General features: G+C 39.6%; 1 long non-coding RNA gene across 2 annotated transcripts in view; it reads right to left on the bottom strand.

Moving 5' to 3' along the window:
• Nucleotides 1–14,004, bottom strand: part of LOC116585256 — a 42,514-nt gene that overhangs the window by 26,084 nt on the left and 2,426 nt on the right. Inside the window, exons 2-3 of one of the 2 annotated variants that reach the window (XR_004283520.1) lie at nt 13,428–13,492; nt 5,205–5,291 (exon numbers count right to left, since the gene is read on the bottom strand). This is a non-coding gene — a long non-coding RNA (uncharacterized LOC116585256). Of the gene's footprint in view, nt 1–5,204; nt 5,292–13,427; nt 13,493–14,004 lie in introns of those variants that run through there. The other variant, XR_004283519.1, reaches the window with a different exon arrangement.

Consider the following 14,004-nt stretch of genomic DNA (forward strand, 5'->3'; position numbering starts at 1 on the left):
GTGTTACTGTGAACAAGTGGTCAGAAGAAATAACTTTTCAAGCAATTTATATTGAAGAACAGAAAACAAAAAGAGGAGAAAAGGAATGTTTTATTAGAGATAATCATCCATTAGTGAAAAGTAGATTTTAACAAAAATGAAAAATCTGGATAATTGTATAAGTTCTTACATACATCTTGACATAATACATTCAGTTGTTTCATTTAATGCTAAAATATTGTAAATTATTTTTTTTTAAAGTAGTCCCCAAAAGTAAAATGATTTCTATTTGAGATGACATGATTTTGTATATAGAAAATACGAAGATAAGTAAAAATACTAAGAAACTATCAGAACTAATGAACAAATTCAGCCAGGTTGTGGCAACAAGATCAAGATATAAAAATCAGGGGCGCCTGGATGGCTCAGTCGTTAAGGGTCTGCCTTCGGCTCAGGCCCTGATCCCAGGGTTCCAGGATTGTGCCCCACATTGGGCTCTGCTCAGCGGGAAGCCTGCTTCTCCCTCTCCCACTCCGCCTGCTTGTGTTCCCTCTCTCGTTGTGTCTCTGTCAAATAAATAAAATCTTTTAAAAAAAAGATATAAAAATCAATATATTGTGGGTATATATGAGAGCTTATATTCTACTATAACTTTGCAATGACAAATTCAGAAATAAAATCAAGAAAACAATTTCAGGGTGCCTGGGTGGCTTTGTCCGTTGGTCGTACAGCTCTTGATTTCAGCTCAGGTCATGATGTGGATGTCGGGGGATTGAGCCCTGCAATGGCTCCCTGCTCAGCGCGGCATCTGCTTGGAATTCTCCGTCTCCCTCTCACTCTGCCCCTCCCTCTGTGCGTGCTCTCTCTCTATACGGGTAAATAAAATCATTTAAAAAAATTCTTAAACCAATTTCATTCAAAATAGTATCAAAAAGAATAAAATGATAAGGAATAAATTTAACAAAATACGTGCAAAAGTAATACTCTGAAAACTGAAAAATATTTAAAAAAGAAACTAATGATCTAAGGTAAACAGAAAGGTATCTTATGTTTCTGAATCAGAAAAATTGTTGTTAAGATGGCAATACATTCACAAACTGATCTATAAATTCAATGTAATCCCTCTCAGAACCCCAGCTGGCTTCTTTGTAGAAACTGACGTGCTGATCTTAAAATGCATATAGAAACACCAAGTATCCGAAATAGCCAAACCAAGTTTGAAAAAGAAAAAATTGGAGGGCTTATATTTCCCAATTTTAATACTTACTACAAAACAACAGAAATCAAGACAACATTGTATTGGCATAAAGATAGATATATAGATCCACAAAACAGAACTGAAAGTCTAGCAATCAACCCACATATCTATGGTCAATTGTTTTTCAATGAGTGTCCACGACCATTCAATGGAAAAAAGAGTCTTTTCAGTAAATGGCACTAGAACAACTTTATTTCCTTTATTTCTTGAAAGAAATGAAGTTGGACTACTACTTCAATATTGCATGTGAAAATCAATTTGAAATATATTCAAGATCTAAGTATAAAAGCTAAAAGTATAAAACTCTTAGAAGAAAGCGTAGAGGTAAATCTTCATTACCATGGATTTGACAATGCTTTCTTAGATACACTACAAAACAGTAAGCAGCAACAACAAAATAGAATTTACCAAAACTAAATTTTTTTGTACTTCAGAGGACACTATCAAAAGAGTGAAAAGACAACTCATCAATGAGAGACATAATTTGCAAATCATTTATCTGATAAGTGGATGGTATTTAGACTATCAAAAGGACTCCTACAATTCAATACTAAAAAGACAACCATTTAGTAAATGGGCAAAAAGTAATAGACATTTCTCCACTCAAGTCATACAAAGGGCCTGTAGGTGCATGAAAAAATGGTCAGTACAATTAGTCGTCAGGGAAATGCAATTCAAAGCCACATCGAGATACGTACTCTAGAGTGGCTCCAACCAAAAAGTCAAATAATAACAAGTCTTGGTGAGGATATAAAGAAGACAGAATCCTCATTTCGTACATGGTGGGAACGTCCAATGGTACAGCCCTCTTGGGAAGCAATTTGGCAGTTCTTCAAAAAGGTAAACATGGAGTTACCCCTTGACCCAAGAATTCCATTCCTAGGTACACACTCACACAAAGAGAGGTGCACCAGGGTTCACAGGAGCATTATTCACAATCGCCAATGGGTCAAAACAACCCAAATGTCCATCAACGAATGAATGGAAACACAATAAGCCAGAAATATGAAGTACTGAAACATGCTATAACATAAATGGGCCATAAAAATATTATGCAAAGTAAAATGTCAGTCACAAAATGCCACACATAAAAGATTTCATTCATATACAATGTTCTGAACAGGCAAATCTGCAGACAGTAAATAAGGGGTTGCTGATGACGGGGGAGGAATCTGGGTGGGCTCATAACTAGGGCTACACGTTCTCTTTGGGGAGTGATGCAATACTCTGAAGCCGATTGTGTTGATTGGTTGCACAACTCTGAATCTACCAAAACCACTGAGTTATACACTCTAAATTTACAAGTGGTAGGGTGTGTAAATTATACTTCAGTAAAGCTGGTACCAAAAGTAATATTTCTGAAGCAACAATCCCACACTTAATATTAAGTGCGTAGCCCTTTCAATATGGATTTTCCAGCCATTATCCATGTCAAATAAGGAAACATTTTTGACTGTTTTTTGAAGAAACTTTACTTGGTCTGGATGAATAAACCTCCAATATACTTTCGAAGTACAGATTCATTTAAACTTTGGTTTGTTCCTTATTAACATTGTGAAGTTAATGGTTGCAAAGGTCAAGGGGTGTGAAATTGGAGAACAAATTCTTTGGACAGTTTTCTTTCTTAAACAGGTGCACCCTATCTAGAGAAACAGTTGCTGTAACCCTCATATCCATTTTTTTGTTGTTGTTGGTATCTCGGTTGAAAATGCTATTTTCAGAAAGTATTGTCTTGCCAGCGAGTTATACATTTACAACCTATCATTCTTGCCCAGCTATGAAAATAATCTTAGGGCATCACACCAGAATCCCCAAGAGCTGGTGTAAGAGCCAATTGTGCTTGTCTCTTGTCTCTTTTTTGCCTCTGAGACTTCCTACTTAATAAATCTGAGAAATGTATTAGTCACAGTGGTTTTGTGTTCTGCTTTCCTAAAGCTCTGCTCTAAGTGAGCTTTCTGCACTTGTGAACTGAGATCTCCCTGCCCTTCCCTGTCTTCCTCCCTGTGCTTTTCCAGACCTAAAATGTCAAAGTATCAAGCAGATGGAATTACATTTGGAACATTGGTTTGGTGGAGAATGACTCCATGCTTTTAGCAGATCTGTAGTTGTATTCTTTTTAAAACAATGAACTGTTAATAAAAGACTTACTGAATCCAGTCCTCTGTCTCAAGTAACTACTGTGTTTAGATAAAATATTGGATACTGTAAAATAAAATCAGCACAGGCCATTTGCTGAGCTACCTAGGATGTTGTAGTAGGCCATATTTGTGTCTAGTAATTCTCCAGAATGAAGGATTTTTCAGTACACTTGGATATCCTTCAGTATCTTTTTTTTGGGGGGGTATCTGGATTAAAGAAACTATAATACTTATACTACTAATGTCCTTTTACACAGATGTTTGGAATGGCTTCATTTTTGCCAGGCTCATTTTGTTATACCCCTACAGAGAATTGGCACTAGAGTTTCCGTAACTCCAAGTGCACAAAGACACATTTCTGTGATTGAGAGGGGAGTCTTTTGTTTTTCCCTCCCTTCACATACTAGCTTTCAGACCTACAGGACTATGATTATGTCTTAATGCGATGTTGAGTACAGTAGGGAAAACATGGGGACGAGTCCTACCAAACAAATGACCAGGGAATCAGGAGTCTTCTGGGTCTCTCACGTCCTCTGGTTTGGGTTAATAATTCCGTCCTTCAATAAATAGTTATAAGCTGATACTATGCGCAAGATACTGTCTAGATACCTAAACTCTTTCGATTTCACTTTTTTCATCTATAAAATGAAACATGATCTTTAGGCTATAAGCTTGATTATTCTATGATCCAGAGAGCAGAGGTTAACACATTTGACCCTTTTCTTCCAAAAAATCACAATTTTACCCCTATCTATACACTTAATACAACACTTTCTCATTTGCTGAGATGGTCCCTATTTTTCTTAATGGTGTTACTAAAGTCTCATACAGGTCTTGAACCAAATCGAAAGTCACTCTAAATGAATACTGTGCCCATGTGTATACAGCACAGCACTCCTGTAATGCCACCGGTGGCGGGGGCGGGGGTTGGAGACGAGGAAGCTAGGCTCCTTACTTTTAAGGGTACCTACCTTTTTTTGCTCTGCCCCTCCCAATTTGAGGACTTAAGCAGCCAAAAGAACCTGCCCACCCAGACCTGGATCCTTTCCTTTTAGCTACCTGGGATTCCAGAATTTCCCATTAACAGAACCTCCACCCTGCAGGCATATGGGGTGGTCAGGCTGGGCTCAGAGCCAGATTAAGCCTTCAGGCTGGTGTGTCCACAATGTGTGCATCAGAAATGGGAGGATGAAGGGAGAGTGGACTCCAGGCCACGGAAATTTTGAGGCTATAGGCCTGGGACTATAACTATTCTTTATAAGACATTCTCCTCTATGCGCATTTCTATGGTTGCTTTCTCTGTTCGGCAAGAAACACACACTTGCAGAAAAAATTAACTGTAAACCCTGCCAAATGGTCAACTTGGTTAAGATCTCCTCTGCCTTTTCTTTATTCATCTCTTGGTCATACTGGTGATTTCTTCCCAACATATGCCCAGCTTTATTACTGGCTGTTCTTAGTCCTTCCACTGCCACGGGTTACCCACCTGGACTGGGCCCTCTCCTTCTGTGCACCTCATCCCTCCTACCCCAAATCAGCATGGTTAGGTCTCCTTTGGTTCCAGAAAGTACTGTGCTGTCTAAGTAAGTTGCTTAATTAATTCAATGTATCTTTGATGATCCATTCACCTATTAATGTGCTCTTTTTGCCCAGGCAACAAAAGGGTTAATCCTGTTAAAACCTACTGCTCCAGGGTGAAACAAAAACTCAGTGCATCCTAGATTTTAGGAATTCTAATCACCTGGTGACGATCAGTCTTGATACTGTTCCCTGTGTCCCTCTGGAGTTTGCTTATTCTGGTTAGTTTCCATGACTTCTGTTACCATCAGTCCTGGCCCATTCTTCTGTGGTGTGTGTACAATCCCTTGTTATTGGTGAGAAGAAAACTTTCATAAATCCTACTTTCTTTCTCAGTACTAAAACAGAATGAAAGGGAGACAGATTACGAGAAACACAAAAATCTGGCTTACCAAGCACCGTCTGCTCCGCTATAACACAGTCGTTGAAATCTTGAGAAACCTTGAGTTCTCAATAATATGTAAGAAAACAATAATTTCAATAGGAAAAGGTAGGAGTGGGGGCTAAGAGGACACGGATTCTAAAAACAAAGTCATTTTAAGCAGCAACACTATGATCCCTGGCCGGGATCTCAGGTAGGCTGTGGGGGAGTCTTTGTCTGGCAGGCCTAACGCCCTTCCCAACCACCACTTTATGGCCTCTGCCAGTGGGTTAAAGCTATTCCTTGAGGGCACTGCTGGCAAACAAAGAGGCAGCCCTTGGATCCTGCTTTCAGTCTGGGGGGACTCGGGCAGGAGCGCCACCCACAGGAGGTTGGGCTAAATTCATTATTCGGGGGAAAAAGCAGCATAGAAAAATCCAGGCCAGAAGCCACAGTCAAGGTCATACTGGAGAAGTAGGGGAAGGTATCTGGCCAAAAGGCAAAGTCAGATTATAAATTGAAGAATGACAAACGTCATCAGTATTAGAAGGACAGAACTGGGGCACCTGGGTGGCTCAGTGGGTTAAAGCCTCTGCCTTTGACTCAGGTCATGATCCCCCAGGCCCACATCAGGCTCTCTGCTCAGCGGGGAGCCTGTTTCCTCCTCTTTCTGCCTGTCTCTGCCTACTTGTGATCCCTCTCTGTCTAATAAATAAATAAAATCTTAAAAAAAAAAAAAAGAGAGAGAGAGAGAAAGGGCAGAACTGGTTGGAACACGGTATAAATAAAGGGCAATTGGTCCTGGACCGAGAACCTGAACAATGACTGGAAACAGCTGCCGTCCAAGGTCGGTGTCGCGGCTAAAGCCTCACGGATGTAGGAGCTCCAGGCTTAAAATGAAAAGTGGAAAACACGGTTTCTGTTTCATGTAGCTTGTTGCTCTCAATTAACTTCACTATGTAACTATGACTGAAGGAAGCTGTAATTTATCACCGACATCTCACAGTAGAATAAGATACAAGGAGTTACAGGATTTGATCCTGGTTCCCAATTAAATACACATAACAAGACTTCGATTCTCTGAAATCTGGATCAGTGCTACATTATCCTATGGCTTCTCAGGAAAATGGTCTTAGTTTTTCTTGACCTAAGGGAAGACGTACCTACTTTTTTCTATTAGTATTCAAAGACCTAAATAAAACTTGCATTAGCCTAAGAAAGCTATTAATTAAGGTTGATTAACACGTAAAGGAAAAAATAGGCTAGTGATCATGTAACTATAATGGTTGATAAATTATATAGGTCTATAATAGAAAGTGTGCAAGTATCTTACAAAAATAGTACTTCTTAAATAATTATACAGGCTAAACTTTCAGAAATCAGTAGGAGTTTAAATTTTATTTTGAAATTACCTGGGCTATTGTTAGTCTCTTTTAAATTAAAAATTAGATTGCCCCCTGTGTATTAGTAATTATTTGGAAACTTGGAGTGATTTAGTTTAACCAAAATGATTATTTTTGATAGCTGCCCGCGTAGTAACGTTTGATGGTAAATCCTGGATTTTTAATTGAAGTAAAGGATAATATTCTTAAACTACAGTTGAAGAAAATTTAGGAATTCACTATATGCTGCAGGTCACTCTTTCTGGAATAAATATTCTACTGGGAAACGTTATGAAGGAACAGAAAGTAAAAACCGGTTTTTCTCTCCAGCGTAGTTAGCCGGAGAGGTTTTCAGAATACTTTGCAATCGATTTTTATTACCAGTCCTTTATAAAAACCTTCCAAATCCAGTAATTGACTCATAAACTAAATAGCAAATGGAAAGGGGAGAAATTAAGAAGCATGGTTCATTATGCATGGTATCAGAACCAGAGGCCCAAGTTAGGATTGATGCACTCATTCGGTTGTGGCTAAGCACACATACTGAGCCACGTTTTCAAGTCCCGGTTGTTCTTAAGACTTTAATTTGATCACAGACTCACAGCCATTCCAGCTACGTTGCTCCCATCACTGCCTCTGTCTCAATGTTCAAGAACACAAATCGGAGACATTAGCAGTGATGTGCCCCAGGAGAAATCTGTTCTCAAATTTGAAATGCCTAGAACAGCCACAATTCTGAAAAATAAGAAAGATGTGGGCTAGTAATTGTGTATTTGAATATTCAGAGGCTAGTAGATAGTCTGAATGGACATGGAAAACGGGAAGTTTTAGGAGAAAGGTAAAAAAATTCTGATAAATAAAAAATGTTAATGTTAATAAGATCTTCCTAGAAAAGACAATGCCAAGACGCTTTAATACGCTCACACAAGTAACACATTTGTGTTAAATCCATTAAATAAGTGTGCATTTAAAGAACTGCTGAAACATCAGAAATATTTACTCTTGGTTATTGAAATCGACATTTTAAAAATTCCTTTGACTAATGTTAACCTCTTTTTGGCAAATGGTGGTAGTGCCCATTAGAAAAGCTTTAAATTTTTCTTCAAAATTAGATTCTAAGGTAGTAAAAATTTAATGTTCAGATTATTTGGCTAGGGTGAGCTTCAGTGACGTCTGAATTTTCCTAAACATAATATCCATCGTACCTGTTTTTATATTTAAAGGTGAAACTGCCTGCGGAGGCGGATGTCCTGGGCGGGCAGATGGGGAGTGAGGTTAGTGGGAGGGAGAGAGGGAGGGTGACAGTTTTGAACAGGAAAAAAGTGGAAAACAGACGTTTTACATTTTTTACGTTTTACGTTTTGTTTGAATAAGAGATCAGACACACCGTGGCCATATGCTAGTTTTGCCAAGCATGTTGATATCTGTGGTCGTCAAGTAATTTAGTACAACAGGTGTTTTTTCCTAGCAAAGTGCATTAGAGGGCAACAATTCTACTGTTTCCCTCCCTTCTGGGAAACGTCTTCAGGTTACACCCAATTCGTAATGATTGTGAATGTTACAAGAGAACATCACAGAATTGTGAAGCTAGATGTGATCACAGAGATCATCCAAACTTACCCCATTCTTTTATTTATTTATTTAAAATATTTTATTTATTTATTTGACAAACGGAGATTACAAGTAGGCAGAGAGGCAGGCAGAGAGAGAGAGGGAATACCCCATTCTTTTAGAGAAGACAAAGTTATGTTCTGATTTCTTAAAATACAACATGTTTGAATTCTTTCCGCTAAGTCTGTTCTTCACACATGGAATCATCTTTTTTCCGCTCGGATTCTACTTCGTACTTTGTAAATATGTTTATGATTTCTATGAATGTTTTTTTGTCATTTATTTACAAAGTTGTTTCCCCAAATCTGCTTAGTTCATCTCTGTTTCTTTTACTCAACCAACTAAGTCCAGGCCCTCTGGGGCTCTTGTCTCATCCCTAAATTTTAATATCCTTGAAGACGAAAAGGACCAGGTTTATTTCTCACTGTGTTTTCAGGGCCTCCCTAGCACAGAGCCTGATTGTGTTATGGGAAATTACTGCTGGGTCAGTCAGTTTCACCTTTGCTTTGGCAAGTAAGAGCTAATGGGAGAGATGGATCAAAATGTCTATTATTGTGATTATTGCGCTTAATTTATCTGTAGTCAGAGAATGTTTGATATCCTGGAGAAGCAGAGCCAAGTACAGTGAGTTAATTAGCTCTTAATGGAATTAGCATTCCTTCCTTTAATGCTTCTTCTGGAGAGGCTAGTGAAGCCGAGTGAGCGATCATCCCTCCCCCTGCGCCCCTTTCTGTATTAGCTCAGTTGTAACTGGGGTTGTGCTGTTACTGGGGTTGTGTTGTTACTGGGGTTGTGTTATTACTGGGGTTGGGTTATTACTGGGGTTGTGTTATTACTGCGGCTGCAAAAACACTTGAATATCTCATGAGCTCTGACATTGTCCTCAGAGGCTAGAAAGAAGACGGTGTTTTAAAATAGATCAAGCCTCTCCTCTTAGGAATTCTATAGAGGTCATTGAGTATTTTAGAGGGGCTATATATATTCCTCAGAGAGACGGCCTGTTTCCACCTTGTATCTGGGGTTTTAAAGAGGTCACTTTATATTTTCTTCTGGAAGTCCATCTAAATTTATTTATCTTCACATCAGTGCCTCATCATTTGAATTTGTTAAGTACCAACAAGTTTCCATTAAAAACCAACAACATTGATGTAGTTCTTATTTTGAGCAGGTAGAAAGTTAGACCTTAAGTGAAAGTTTTCTGACTCTTAACTCAGGTGTAAAAAGTGCGTATTAAACTTGAAGTCAGTTGCTTCTCTGTAGAATTTCCTGCCACCCCCCGCCCAGGTTTTGAATCTGTCTTCCCTATACTTACTCTCCAATTCAAACTCCCCTTCCTTTTTCTCTTCTAGATCTAAGAGGTCTTTCTGCCACCCCTTCCAATCATTTGGTGCTGTTAGGATAATCTTTCTAAAGTACAGTTCTAATTACCACTTCTTTCCAAACACTTCTTTTGACTCTCCTTTACATGGAGAATACGGTTGAAGTTTATTAAGTTCACAAATCACCCCATGGTCAGCTTCTGACTTAGCATACTATTCTCCACTCTTACACATATTTTGAATTATAATCAAATTTACTTGAACAAACCTGCAATTTCCTTTCTTTCTTTCTTCCTTCCTTTTTTTTTTTTTTTAAAGATTTTATTTATTTGGCAGAAAGAGAGAAATAGCAAGAGAAGGAACACAAGCAAGGGGAGTGGGAGAGGGATAGGCAGGCTTCCCGCTGAGCAGGGAGCTGAATGCTGGGCTCAACCCCATGAGCTGGGATCATGACCCAAGCCAAAGGCAGCTGCTTAACAACTGAGCCACCCAGGAGCCCCAAATCTTCATTTTCTTGCCTTGAAATTTTGGCACATGTGACTCATTCACATGGACTTTTATTTACAGCCCCATACCCCTATCTCAGTAGTTCAGATTTACTATAAAGTCTGGGTTATACTTTAATTTTTTATTGGATCTCCCAGGTAAAAGTGATTTTTAGCAGCTCTGGACTTACATACTGCTTCAAAAATATCATTTTGTCTTATGCTATTGCATTTGTATTGTGAAGGACCTTTCCAAAACTTGGGTGCTGAAGTTTGAGTTTTTTATATTCCTCACACTAGTAGTTTCCAAAAATGAATGAGTAAAGCATACAGGAGGCATTTTGCAAATAGTTGATCGCATGTGAGAAGTTCATAATAGTGAGGGGAGTAGAAACTGCTCTGGGGATATGTAACAGAAGATCATCTACTAGATCTCAGGACTTCGATTGATACGATGGAACTCATAGTTAAGAAGAATGTGTACCTTGAAAGAGTGTTCCAGGTAGATGTAGCAATGTTTAAAGATCTGTGCCAAAAAGAAATGGTGGCTTCTTTAAAAACTGAAAATATTCTAGTATGGTTGGAACATGTCATGTGCAGTATGGAGGGTGTCAGAGGAGAGTCAGAATGTGAAAGGCCTGTAAGCCACGTTATTCAAAGGGCAAAGGGAAGTCAGTGGAGGTTGTCAGAGGATTGTGATAAAATCAGATCAATGTTTTTTTTTTTTTAAAGATTTTATTTATTTATTTGACAGAGAGAAATCACAAGTAGATGGAGAGGCAGGCAGAGAGAGAGAGAGGGAAGCAGGCTCCCTGCCGAGCAGAGAGCCCGACGTGGGACTTGATCCCAGGACCCTGAGATCATGACCTGAGCCGAAGGCAGCGGCCCAACCCACTGAGCCACCCAGGTGCCCCTCAGATCAATGTTTTTAAACAATCACTATGATTACACTTGCAAGAGTAGAATGGAGCCAGTGGGACAAGGGAACCAGAAAAGAGGCTATTCTGGAGGGTGAGTATTAGTCTCTGGCTTAGGCTAGAAAGCAGTGGGAATGAGATGGGAGAGAAATTGAAGTCTACAGGAGTCAGACATGGGAGACTGAAATAATAGACTGTCTGTTTCAGGGGTGAAGGAGAGGCAAGGGTCCTGTCTTCCAGGCTTTGGCCAAAATAAAGGAGGCTGTATGTTGAGAGAGGGTACCCTGGGGTAGGAGCAAGATCAGGAGGCAGGGTAAGAGAAACGAGCCAGTTTTACACACTTGATATATCCAGTGGTGTCTGGTAGGAAGTTGGATGTTTGGTCTTGAGCTTTGGAGGGTAACCTGGCTAGTCATACAGACTTGGGAACCGTATGCATGTAGGACATACGTAAAGTTAATGGATATGGATGTGGTCTCAAAGTGAAAGGGTGAAGAGGCAAAAAAAGGCCTCCAGGACAGCACCCTTAGACTCTCCCAATTTCAAAAACTAGCTCAGGGAAAAGGAGCCAATAAAAGAGACCAAAAAAAAAAAAAAAAAAAAAAAAAAAACACCAAAACCCAAAAAAACAAACAAACAAAAAAGGCAATGGAAAACCAACCAACCAACCAACCAACCAGTCTCAGGGCTAAGTAATGTGAGGGAAACTAAGAGAGTTTTGAAGAAAAGGGAGTGGTCACAGGACCTAAAGCTCCTGAGAGTCAAGTAGTATGAGGATAGAAAAAAATAGTGATTGACGCTAATCGCAAGGAGATCATAACTGAATTTGGTAAAAAGTTTGTGGGGCGGTGTGTAAAACCTGGTGAAATGCATTGGGCAGAAAGTGGTTGGAAAGAAAGGGAGAGTGGTTATAGCCAACTCCTTCATGAAGCTTTGCTATGAAAGGTGGCAGGGCCTACTGCTGAAGTGGGCCGTGAAGTCGAGAGGTTTGCTTTTAAGTTCATTTGCTTGTTGTTGTTGTTGTTGTTGCCTTTTTTTGGGGGGGGGGCTTGGTTTTTAAAATGGGGAAAAGGTGGAGGCGGATGGAGAGATTCTGAGAGAAGAAAAAGGAGAAGAGAGACACATTCATGGTAAGAGTGGATGAACAAAGTAAGAAACCCTGGGAAGGCAGAAGGAGAGAGACAGTGTAGAACAAAGGTCTGAGAGGAGGTAGATCTCTTCCTTTGAAACAAAAGGGAAGACGTCAAGAAGTGATGTGTAAGCCTGTATATTTGACTAAAGAATATCTAATCTGATGAGTTTTACTTCATTTGTGGAGAAGTTAAGATGATCTGTTTTGTAGACAGGAGGATATAGGATTAAAGGGAGAAAAGAAAACAGGAAAATTCATTGAGGAAAATCAGAGTGAACCGAAGGGAGAAAACACAATAGGACTGGGGGGCAGTGGTGAGTACCCAGTTGAAACTGGCAGCTTTACACAGATAGTGGGGCCATCTATTTCCATGTGATGTTTTCTAAGAGTGTTTGGTCACTCAAGAGAAGTAATATTTAAGGGTAGAGCCCCATTTCCACGCAGACAAACAAGTTGAGGGAATTTTCAGTGGAACTGTTAGAAAAACGTTACGGAGCCATTGAGAGTCCAAGTTTCCTTCTGCTCCGAAGAGATGGTTGTAGCTATGATATCTACCATCCCCACCCCATCGTGCAGTCGCACTTCTCAACTGCTATCAGCTGCTAACACCTGGAAACCCCATTCTTGTTTTCTGGTCTTTTGGATCCTTCCTGTTACGTGCTGTTATAGCCAAGAGGGGAGAAAACTCAGGATGTAGGGGACATGTACACATTGTGCCTCCAGACAGAAGCCGTGGAATCAGAGCTCCAGCATTTTAGAATAACTGAGACAGTGTCAAAGTCCAGTGATCTGATCACAAGAAATATCTTAAATTCATTCAATGTCGTCATTATTACAAAGCACAAGAGAGCTCCCCTTGGCTGAGATTAAGCAATAGTCCTCATCTGCAGTCCGTAGAAACCTAATAAGCACTTGGGCAACATCAGACACAAATCTCTTATCTTACTAGAGCAAGCATATGTTTTTCCTTCTTATGATAATGGTAATGTGTTAAGTCCATTTTAACCGAGCCAAAAGTCCTTCCTCAGAGCGTTGAGCATCTCATGAGCATAGTAAACCAGCCATTCCCCTTCTGAACTTGTCAACATACCAGAAGTATGTTTCCTATTCACTATTTTTTCAACAGAGAGAGAGAGAGAGAGAGAGTGCGAGCGCATGCCCAGCAGAGGGGGAAGGAGAAGCAGACTTCCCACCGAGCAGGGAGCCCAAGGTGGGGCTCGATCCCAGAACCCTGGGGTCATGACCTGAGCAGAAGGCAGACACTTACCTGACTGAGCTACCCAGGCGCCCTCCTGTTCACTTCCTCAGACATCATGGTATATTGCTGAACATCTGGATATAGAAAAGTGTAGGGATTAACTTAAATTCTCTTGTGTACTACCACCAGTTAACTACTGTACCAAAGCCTGTTTATTTTAAGGAGACACTTACACTTAGATTTTGCCTACATTCTTATGAACTTTGTTTTTATCTTGCTTTTTGCTTTTCTTTGTTTTTACTCAGAACTAAGCTAAATATGGCATATATTCTGTTATTCTTATATAGCACATATTTATTCTCTTTACATTTTGCAATTTTGCTGTGAATATACATAATCCTTGCCGGTCCTTTTGCAAGGAATGGGATTTCTAGGATTTGGTGCTAAATTTCAGTTTTCAATCTTCAAAAATCTTGGACTTTAAGTAGGAAAGTATGTTACACAAAATAAAGTATTGTCCCCACAGTTGTAAACAGGGACTTGCTGAAGCTCATTAATTTCTCTGTCACTGTCTTTTTCTCAGGCATGAGTCAAAAAGGGCTTTTGAACTTAAACTGAAAGTTAAGCAAAACACAACTGAATTAGG

This window comes from Mustela erminea, chromosome 2, assembly GCF_009829155.1.
Source record: "Mustela erminea isolate mMusErm1 chromosome 2, mMusErm1.Pri, whole genome shotgun sequence".
Taxonomy (NCBI): domain Eukaryota; kingdom Metazoa; phylum Chordata; class Mammalia; order Carnivora; family Mustelidae; genus Mustela; species Mustela erminea.